Source organism: Euleptes europaea, chromosome 15 (assembly GCF_029931775.1).
Source record: "Euleptes europaea isolate rEulEur1 chromosome 15, rEulEur1.hap1, whole genome shotgun sequence".
NCBI lineage: Eukaryota > Metazoa > Chordata > Lepidosauria > Squamata > Sphaerodactylidae > Euleptes > Euleptes europaea.
In genome coordinates this window covers 14,401,448-14,413,226 of record NC_079326.1, presented here as the reverse complement: position 1 = coordinate 14,413,226, position 11,779 = coordinate 14,401,448, and positions in this window count along the sequence as shown.

Sequence of the window (11,779 nt, the reverse complement as noted above, 5' to 3'; positions counted from 1 at the left end):
CAGGTGCATGTGCAAGGAAGAAGGTTTCCAATAATGTGCATGAGAACACAATGTTAACTCTAGATGTGTTACTAGAAATGATACCCAAGTAGATATGTCTGTATGCTAAGGAAAGGGGAGATGATCACATCTAGGTAAAAGTAGCAAAGTCTTCACATTTGGTACATGATGATTTGCTCCAAGCAGCTGTTTTACTTACTTATTTACTTACTTAGCGTTGCTGTTGAAGAGAGTAAAGCTGTTTGGGGGGGTACATAGGCAAAGTGGTCCTGCAAATGCAAGGGCCCCAGACTGTTTAGGGCTTTAAAGATAAGTACCAGCACAAAAAAATGACTCCTGTCAGGATCGAACTCAGCTTTGCTCACGACCTGAGTTCGATCCCGACGGAAGTCGGTTTCAGGTAGCAGGCTCAAGGTTGACTCAGCCTTCCATCCTTCCGAGGTCGGTACAATGAGGACCTAGCTTGCTGGGGGTAAAGTGTAGATGACTGGGAAAGACACTGGCAAACCACCCCATAAACATAGTAAACGTCGGGATGTGACATCATCCCATGTCAGGAATGACCTGGTTCTTGCACAGGGGACTGCCTTTACCTTTTTACCAGCACAAAAGTTACTACCATGGCAGCTGCTCCAAATATGAAGTTTGACTATGGACTGGCAACAGAGCCTGAGGAAATTACAGGTAAATGAATGACTCCAAATAAGTTTGCTAGTATTCAATACAACAAATCTGCCTAATTTCCCCATGTTTTTAATGGGATTAACTAGCTAAGCAATTTATTTTTTCTCTATTTCTATCCCTTACTTCGATCTGCTTCACCTAGCAAATACCGTATTAGGTAGCCTAATATATAAAATTCTAAACTACACTTTTTCACTGACATCCATGATTATATAAAAAGTGGCCATTTGTGGTCTTTATTCAATTTAAATGTGCCTTTTGAAAATGCTAATGGTTTTCATATGCTGATGTCCATGGGAAAGCATCTTATACTTTGGACAACAGTATTAAGTCTTGTAAAGGGCGGCAGATGTTCCCAGCCTTTTAAACGAATTAACCATTAGAGGAAGAAAAGAAAAACCTAACATCAGTTCACTTTATAGAACAGATTTAAAATCTGAGAATAACATTTCTTTTAAATAGCCTGATAACAATGTCAAAAATCCTGATTAACACAATTGGGAATTCGCCAAATTTATTACCGTTGTTTTAATAGACTAGTTATTAAAGTTGTTACTGTTCCGCTTTAATAAGGTAGTGATTAATTGCTAAGTATGTTAAATTAGTTGAGGCATCTCTACAAATTGAATCAGGCTTTGCTATATGGCCACCTAATATAGCCTCGTTAATATCATTTTGCTATTGACTGCTTGCTGCTTGATTAAATTTCTTCAGTCAGCTGAATGAGGATGCACAGGTTTAATTTCTATTCTTCCCAACTGGATTTGTTTATTTAATTTCCTGAGATATTCTGGAGGGGGTGGGGAGAGACCATTTTTGTGCGTTATAACATGTTCAGTCATTGTACTATAAGGTCATTTCTTCAAGCCATAAAAGCAATGGTTTGTATCCAACCTGTGACCCGTCTGCGCAACATTGGATTTTCTCCGTGGCCCCCTTTCCTCAGCAGTCCCCTTTGACCTCTGGAAAGATGATCTCTGGAGTCTCAGGACACGCATAGCCAAAAAGCCATGCAAACATGGGAGCTGCAATGAAGAGGGGGTATTAGGAAACTACCCCTCTTCCTCTGACAGAAGAGGAGGAGGGGCCATTTCACCTGATTTCCCTTTCTAGCTGCAGCCCTCTGATCCATATGCTTGTGTGTGTGTATGTGTGTAAAGTGCCGTCAAGTCGCAGCCCACTTATGGCGATCCCCTTTTGGGGTTTTCATGGCAAGAGACTAACAGAGGTGGTTTGCCAGTGCCTTCCTCTGTATAGCAACCCTGGACTTCCTTGGTGGTCTCCCATCCAAATACTAACCAGGGCTGACCCTGCTTAGCTTCTGAGATCTGACGAGATCAGGCTAGCCTGGGCCATCCAGGTCAGGGCCATATGCTTGCACTGGAGGTTATTTGAGGTTTTTATTGCAGGGGTCCCCACAATGGTGGCTGCCACCATCTTTCCTAGCCCTAGGGTTGTCAGCCTCCAGGTGGTGGCTGGAGATCTCCCACCAGGCAACGGAGGTCAGTTCACCTGGAGAAAAGGGCTGCTATGGAAGGTGGACTCTATGGCATTATACCCCCTTGAAGTCTCTCCCCTCCCCAAACCCTGCCCACCTCAGGCTTCACCCCCCAAAAAAAATCTCCAGGTATTTCCGAACCCAGAGCTAGCAACCCTACCTGTCACCCACCAGGTGTTTTTAGAAATTGGGCAAGGCCCAATTGGCGATCTGATTGGCTGTGAAGATTTTTGAAAAGCTGCTTTGGCAGCAGCTGCCACCACAACACAAGGCTCTTTGCTGTGTGACACAAGGTAAGCTATGTGTATGCGAGACAATATTTTTAAAGAATATGTTCATTTTAAAAGGTATCCTGTCCAACAGAACGTCTGCCTGAGATGTTGAGAAGTTACTATTATCGTGATGCATGACATCATGCCCTGGCATTTTGTGGTGGGCTCCGTCTCTTGTGGCACCCGTTCTGGGGTTGGCTTTGCCTCCTGCGGAGGCCTTTTTGTACTTGCGCCCACACACCCTGTGTCAGAATCCCAAAGGTGCCTGCAGACTCAAAAAAGCTAAGGACCTGTTTTATTGTATTTTGTATGTTTTAAAATATGGTGTTATGAGCTACCTTGAGTCACAGGGGAAAGGCAGGGTATACATATTTTAATAAGTAAATAAATTGTGACTTGCCTTAAGTGCCCTTACGAGGCAGAAAGGTATTGATATATAGTCAGTAAGCTAAACAGAGGTGCCAAGTTGCTAGTGGCAACCAGAAATTAAATTCTAATTACCAGTAGCAAAAGCTGCTTCTTTCAAAATGGCACCAGGCTGTATCTTCTGCTGGAATGACATATCAATAGCATGGGTTGGAGGGAGAAGGTTGCTGCATCACACCACCCACCCCTCTTCCTCTGTAAATCCCCATACTGGCACAAAAAGGATGCCCTTGTTTTGCCTTTCTGGAGCAGGAAGTCAAGACTCACTAGGTGTTAGAAATAATGGTTGGCTACAAAGTCCATTAAAAATTTGCAGGCCTTTGCATGGACAGCAACATTTCTTGAAAGCAGATGACTTCAAGGTGTGGCTGTTGGGGTAGACTGGCACATCCACTTGCCTACGAAGTGATGCCCAGCAACGCTAAGATCTGTAACATTCACGTCTGGCTAAGACCTGGATGATAAACCTAGTGAAGTCTGATGCATTCCTGTCTCTTGTCTCAGATTACGTCCTATGACAAACTCACTAGGCCTGTTCTACCTCCAAGGTGCTATAAGAGGAAGAGAAATAGCATTGCAAGCCAAATGCTAGAAGCTGCATCCGAAACAGCAGCGTTTATTGATTTTAAAGTCTTCTAAAAGGTAATGGAGACAAAAGAATTTAAGGAAGTTTGGCCAGCTTTCACGTTCATACAAGCAGGAAGCTGAGAATTACGCTAGTAAAAAGCAGGCATGCTAACAATTGCTAACCTGTGTGCACAAAGTAATTTATAAACTGCTGTTGAACATCTCAGAGCATTATTTATTGTGTCACTGAAAAAATACCGTTGAACAGAAATTCTGGAAAGGAGCACCGTATGTCTAACACAACAAAGGGTCTTGCTGTATAAAGACAAACAATTTTATTGTGGCATAAATTTATGCCGGTTAGAGCCTTCTAATCAACTATTACATTTTTATCCTGCCCTTTCCCCAAGAAGTTAGGATCTGTCCACATGGCTTCCCCCACCTCCATTTTATCTTTACAGCAGCCCTGAGAGATAGATTGAGCTGAGAGGGAGTTACCCAGTGAACTTCACGCCTTAGGGCTGAACCAGACAAGGCAACCTATCCATTACTTTATACTACATTTCATTTACAGAAAAGTGAGACGGATACTGAATTCTGATCATGACATGTCCTGAACTTGAGCTGGTGGTGTCTTCTACAGCCTTCTACAACAAGCACTACGGTGAGGAAAGATTACTCTGGAGACCAGGAGTACCGTAGATGTGTTCGGCATCCACATTTCATGCCAACTCATGAGGCACTTCCATCAATATAAGTAGGGAGGTGATTTTTGCCAATTCCCTTATGAAGACAGAGACCCTGTCTCAGTACTGGTAGAGTGACTGCACAGCTCTGGGTTAGGCCAATGAATTCAAACAATGTAGCTTAAAAAGCTTTATTGATAGAAAAGTTCAAGAAAAGGATAAAAATACAAGTTACATAGTCAATAGGCAACTGCAATAATAAAATAATAAATCTATCTGGCTACATAACACTTACTAAGTTGTTACATTATAAGCTGGATCTTGAAAGCTAAAGATGTTCTTCAAAGCAGCAAAATGACATGCTGAAAACAAGGTAATAAGGAAGCATAGGTACTGTGGGGTGTGTAAGATTTTAATTAATTTAATTTTAGCATATTAGAAAAATGTTATTTTTCTGTTATATTTGTAAGCTGTGGTTATTTATATAAGTCAGTAGAGAGCAGTATTGTTTAACAAAGGTTTAAGGCTTCTTAATCTTAAAGTTGTATCTTGGGACGAACTGGTACAAGAAAACAACATGTGACCACAAAGATGAGATCATAATTGGGATGGACTTAGAAGGAGGGGACTTCTTGAAATATGATCAAACAAAAGGTTCTGAAGGAGTATAAAATATGGAGAAATGGGCAGGGTTTGTTAGGAGACTTTCACTTTTTGAAGCCGAAAGGCTGGAATTCTCTTCTCTTTGCCTGGCAAAATAAAAAAAGCTTTTTTCCCCCTTGCTTTCTTAACCTGGTGTCGTCTCTGCTTCATGGTAATAAAATCTGGCCAAAGAAGAGAGTATATTTACATCCAACAGTACTACTAGGCATAGTTGAACTTATGGGAAAGTGAACCTAGGACAGGTGACTCTAAACTCCCAATCAGGATGGACATCCAGGAGAAGTCTCTAGATGGTGTAAACTGGTCTAAACCGGGAAAAGGCTCTCAAAGGAGATGAGAGCTCTCAGCGCTCCCATCTTCACACAGATGTTCTCACTCAGTTAATTAAGAGTGGTAATGAGCTGGTGACCTTGATAGCCAGGCCGGTTTGATGATACAAGCGCCGGCGGGTGTTATGGAAACAACATGAGCCAGGCCTGGGTGGAAAACCACAAAATGCTGATTCCCAAGAGCACACAATGGAGAACGTAGGAGTAGCAAGACTCAAATGGTTCTTCTGTCTTGACAACCCTCTTCCAATGCTCTTTGCTCTTCTGTGCTGTTCCTGTCCTCCAGGAGTACCATTCTGGGGGGCTCAGTGAGCTGTAGCAGCAGAGACGTGCTGGGGAAATTCTGTCCCATTAGCAGAGCTCTGCTGGTGGTATTTTGCATCCAACCCATTAGGATTGCACTGCCGGAGACCATTATTTTACTTAGTCTCAGAATCCAGAACACTGAAAAGACGTCTGGCTTGCAGCGCCCAATAATCTGTTGCCGTTTAGTTTTCCTTGGGTCTGTTTAATTTTATCGGATCTAGACTCTGCTAGAACACTAACCAAAAACCACATAGAAGACAGAGTTTAACAACAGCACATGGCAGCTTTCTGCCCTTTCTCCCAATTGAAGTATTTTGGAGAAAAAGATGAAATAGGTAAATTTATCATCTGTCCATCCCAGAAAGCATTGATCGAAATCATTGATCTCTACTTTGAAATAATGTACACTAATGCAGGGTTCCCCAGCATGGTGCCTGCTGACATCTTTCCTGGTGCCTGCTCAGAGTTTTTAGAAAGTGGGCCGGGTGGGGCTTTTGGCCAGCAAGACTACTCATTGGCCACTGGAGATCTGATTGGCTGTGCAGATTTTAAAGGACATTGCTTTGGCAGCAGCTGCCACTACAGCACAAGGATTTTCACGGCGTGATTGAAGGTTAGCTGCTGCAGCCCTTTTGCGCCTGGTTGCGCCTTCTGCTGCAGCCCTTTTGTGGAAGCCATTTTGTGGCTGGGCCAAGCATTCTGTGTTCGAATTCCCTTGCTTTCTCCTTGTTTTTAAACAACCAACCGTGTTATCGTATGCAATAAAGCACGCGTGTATTCCAGACACATTTTGGTATGGACATGGTCCTACTGCTCCCACATTCACAAAAGTGGCCTTAGAAGCCCATTGTGAGAAAATCACCTCTCATCCTTAGCTAGGATAGTCAGGTCCCCCATGGCCACCAGTGGGGGATGGGAGGTAGGGTTGCCAGATCCAGGATGGGAAACTCCAGGAAGTTTTTGGAATGGAGCCTGGGAGGACAGGGACCTCAGTGGGGTACAATGCCTTAGAGTTCACCCTCCAAAACATCCATTTTATCTAGGGTTCCCAGTTCTCTGGTCATGGTGGGCAATTGCCCTCCAATTAACTGGGCTGCCCATCAATCCTCAACTGGTCGATGGGCGGAAGCAGGCCTGGGGGAGCAATCGGCATCATCTACACGATGACATCACTTCCGGCTCATGCGGAAGTGCTAGCATCGCACTCGGGGGATGCTCTAGCACTTGTGAAAAAACCATAGTTTTTTTAAAAAATATATTTTCAAAAGAATAGAAGAGTGAATATAAAAGAAAACGGATAGGGGGAAATAGGGGGTTACTATAATGCATCAAAAATATTACTTCTGCTGTTCAATTATATAGAAGAAAAAATCTATACTCTGTGTGGGACTATGTCTTTTATCCCAGTTTAACCTCCAACATTCTAAAATGTGATATATTTATTCTCTAGTTCTATATATTTGTTATACTAAACAAAAATACCTTTAAAAACACATTTTTAATATTAGCCATATTGAACTCATAACTCATGCTGTTTTCACATAAGCATAATAAAGCCTCCAATTTAGAAACAATTCTTCTCTAGGTCTTTTTGTTTACTAAATTAGTTAGTTTCACCCTGACCGCATATTCTGCCAATTTATTCTTCCATTCTTCTATGTTGAGACCTTCATCCAATTTCCATTTCACGGCTAGTACCATTCTGGCAGCTGTAACTGCATAGCTATACAATTCCTCAGATGCCCCTAGAGATTTTTCCCGAGTGCCAGAGCATCCCCCCCCCCACCAGCATGATGCTGGCACTTCCACATAAACCGTTAGTGACATCATCACATAGACGATGCCGATCACAGCCCCCCAACCCCACCTCCCACCAGTTCTGAGGAGGGCCCTGGCAACCCTAATTTTCTCCAAGGGAACTGATCTCCGTAGTCTGGATGAACTGTAAATCTGGGGGATCCCCAGGCCCCACCTGCAGGCTGGCATCCCTATCCTCAGTTTCTCACACTACTCTTTCCTGCAGATCTGCTAGATTGGGTTTGATCACCGGCTGAGGCAAAATGTCCTAGGGAAGCAATACTCTTACATCCAGAACCAATAACTCTACACATTCCACTTAAAGAAATTATCAATACGCCAGCAATAATGTTTCTTGATACAGTGCTACTAAAGGCTGGAAAGTTTAAAAGAAATTCACAGAGATCCTAAACAGAATTTTTAAAATAGAAATATCATTAAAGTCAAGTAACATAAATATGCAGATAGGGGAATTCACAAATCTAGATTAGAGACAGTGATTTCAAGTACCAAGAGTATGAATAATTTACCCCACTCAAATGGAAGAAAAGGGAAGATGGTGTGTGTGTGTGAGAGAGAGAGAGAGAGAGAGAGGGGGAGAGAGAGGGGGGAGAGAGAGGGGGAGAGAGAGGGGGAGAGAGAGAGAGGGGGAGAGAGAGAGAGAGAGAGAGAGAGAGAGAGAGAGAGAGAGAGAGAGAGAGAGAGAGAGAGAGAGAGGAGAGAGAGAGAGAGAGAGAGAGAGAGAGAGAGAGAGAAAGAGAGAGAGAGAGAGAGAGAGAGAGAGAGAGAGAGAGAGAGAGAGAGCGCTACCGATCCTGGGATCCAGTGGAGAATCCAACACCAATGATGGCTGGGCAGCAAGTAGATCCAAAAGGGGGACTCAAGGGTTGGACATCGTTGTTTATAGTAAAAATGAACTTAATGTGCAAAATGTTAAAGGTTATAACTTAGACTAATTCAACTTGTTATCACTTAAGTCAATTTTCTTGTTTTTTTCTTTCTTTCCTTTTTTAATAATTGTAGAAGGTTTTATAATTTTTTTATAAAGAATTAGAAAATAATTGCTAAGAGGATTACGAAGATAAGTTAGAGATAGAAGAAGGAAGAGGGGAAGTCAAAGTAGGGGAAGATTATTGTTATATATATGTTAGATTTAATTGAGAATTAGATAAGATTGAAAGGCAATGTTAATTGATAGTATGGAATGTATGAAAAAACAATTAAAAAATTTTTTTTTTAAAAAAAGGGTTGGGCATCGTGTGCCAAACAGCTGTCAACAGCTGTGGCTAGTTGCTGTCAGAAGCCAAGCATAGGATTAGATCAGGCTAATCTAGCGAGGCAATTGTTATGTTCTTACGTTATTAACTTCAACTGGCTGCTTTAACACAGTCTTTACTTAAGCAGCTTACTTATTTACAACCTTCACTTCAGTTTATCCTGCGTCACATTAGTTTACATCTAACTTGAAATAATGAAGAAAATGTTTATTCTAAACCATGCTGGCATTCATTTTGGAGCTCTGTGTTATTCTTTGAATGATGGAAAACCAGCGACATGTTTAGTTTTTAGGAGCTTTTAAAGGCAAAGTACTTTTTAAAAAATCCTATAGTATAAAAACTGTGGGATGATATACTTCAGCTTCATAAATAAATACTGGGTGTATGGACTAAAATTTCAGCACTGCTTCTTCCTTAATACTGAGGACTCCTTTTTGTATTACAGTCACAGTCAAAATACATAGTCATGCTTAAGACTGTTTATTTTAATGAGCTCAAGTGCAGCTCACAGTCCAATCATATAATCCATTTAGTACAATTTGGGAGATTTTAGGATTCTAATTAAGGGAGCAATCTTAGGCAGGTCTACTCAGAGTCCATGTTATTCAATGGGGCTTGTTCCCAGGAAAGTATATTTAGGATTGCAGTCTAAATTAATTGTGCTAGGAGATCTTGAAGATATGCCAGTATTTTTGTTATTACCGTATTTTTCTGTGTATAAGGCGGTGTTTTTTTCTTTAAAAATTTAGAAAAAAATTGGGGCTCGTTTTATACACGGAAGGTCACCCCTCTCTTTCCCGCCTGTCAGCTGATGGGCAAGGAAGAGACTGGGTGGGAAAGAGAGTGGGCGGGGAACAGCTCGGTCACCCTGGCTGGTCGCCGACCAGCCTTCTGAGGGTGCCCCCTCTCTTCCCTGCCCATATTTTTCTGCATCCCCCATGTATGAGATAACCCTGATTTCTTAATTTTGGGTTCAAAAAAATAGGGGGCATCTTATACATGGGGGCGTCTTATACATGATAAAATATGGTATTCCTATTATTCACAATCTGGGTCAGAGAGTTCAGACTCAGAGAGAAGAGAGAGTCTGAAGATAATGAAACTGACAGAGATCCTTTCCAACCATCATAATCAAATAAAGGCAATAGAAGACTTTTTTTTCCAGATTGGTATTTCTTTCCATGTTGCTTTCAGCAATCACTGTTAGCTTGAGGAGAGCTTTCTGTCTTACTGCCCCACTTTTCTCCCCAGTGGGGACTCAAACAGCTTACAAAACATTAAAAACACACACACATCTGGGCTGGTCCTGGATCCACTGCCAGGCTCTGTCAGGATCATAAGCTACAAGGGGACATAGGAGGTATCGATCACTTTGGGGTGAACTGTGTCCACTAGGATTAAATAAATGAGATAAGTTCTGTGAATAATTCCCATGTCTGAAAAGCTAAACAAACATCTTGCTAGAATAACTGATAATTAGGGCTGTCAGCTAATTAAAAGATTTTTGGTTGTTGAATCAACTGTCTTTTACATGATTCATGAGTTAATTGATCATTTCCATGTAAACATATATACCTATTACCAAAGTCTTAACATAAGTACCTTTTTGAGGTAACTGAAGGAAGCATGAAGTAAACTATATTAATTACTTAAAGTAAACTATATTAATTACTTAATAACTAGGGTGGCCAACAGGCTTGGAGAAAAATGCCCTGTCCTTTTAACAAAGTCTTATCTCTCTTTCTCTTTCTTTTGGACATCAAGTCACAGCCGATTTATTGCAACCCTTCACAGGGTTTTCAAGGCAAGAGATCTTCAGAGGTGGTTTTCCATTGCCTACCTCTGTGTAGCATCCCTGGACCTCCTTGGTTGTCTCCCATCCAAACACTAACCAGAGTCAATCTTGCTTAGCTTCTGAGATCTGATGAGATCGGGCTATCCGGGTCAGGGCACAGAATCTTAATGTGTGAAAATGGGTTGTTCAAGGTCAATAGTATCACCCGGTAAATAAGATCCCATTAAGCCTCTATTCCAGACAGGGGTCTTTTTACTCCAGGCAGCTGTCAACCCTATCAATAACCTTAATCTATCTGCTGTTATAAGACAAGTGCTTCCTTAACTTTCAGGCTCAAATTGGCCTGATTCATCGTATCAAATTTTAGTCAATGTATTTAGCAATTAAGTCTTCATGTTCTAATGCATGGCAGACTCTATAGAAAAACTTGCAAACTATAAACCAGCTAAGTGGTATGCAGATTTCTCGTAGTGGCAAGAATGTACATTACTCATTCACTTAAAACACTAATGTGTCACATCCCAGATGGTAGTGAGTTGTGGAACCCTCCTTGTGGCGTTAACAATTTTCATGTGCAAAACTGCCTGGAGAAATATGTGTTTGAAGGACACGATGAATGTAGAAATTGTGGGTTGCCGTCTGGGTACCAGAGACAGAGTTGGATACTATTCTTGGGTGTTTTTGTGTGTCTGTAGCTCTGAAATCTAGTTGTGGAAGGCATACAGTCTCTGCACTGTTGTACAAAGTTGTGGCCACAATTCAACCCAAAGATACCCTGTGGTATCATGAAAGGCACGGAAGCTACCTTGGTAGCTTCACAACTATATGCATGTTCACAGTTGTTTAGAGGGATCTGAAAATTATTTCATCACACCTCTTTGTTTTTCCTATTAATATTCCTTGTAAATATAAGTGATACAGAAATATTAACTGAGAATTACAGTTACCTACAATTACACTCAGAAGTCTGTAAATAACTTCAAATCATGTTTACAGGTCAATCAAGTGTTCCCTTAAATATATCCAAGAATAGATACTGCATTTGTTACCAAAGAGGGGTTGATTAAGGCATGGGAGGTTGAAGAAATGGACATATTGACAGATAGTGCATCAACAGAATAGTTTAATGGTGTTGATAGCTCTGAGAGAAAAACCGATTCCGTGTATCACATGCTGGAACCCTCATAAACGTTTTGTTAAATGGAAAGGCATATTTTCTGTAAAAACGCTTTTAATGATAAACTTTTTTAAAAGATTAAAATGGCCCAGAATGTGCTGGCCTCATAAACACAATGAAACGGTGACCCTTCTGATTTTGCTCCACATTTCTTATTCATCCATCTTCCCTGGCTATATTTCATTCACACAGCAGGTGGCAGCAACAGCAAACACATTAAATACCAAAAAATAACAACCCATAGAAGAATCCATTGACTCTCACCAACTTGCTGGCAATTACCACAATTTACTCTGATTCAA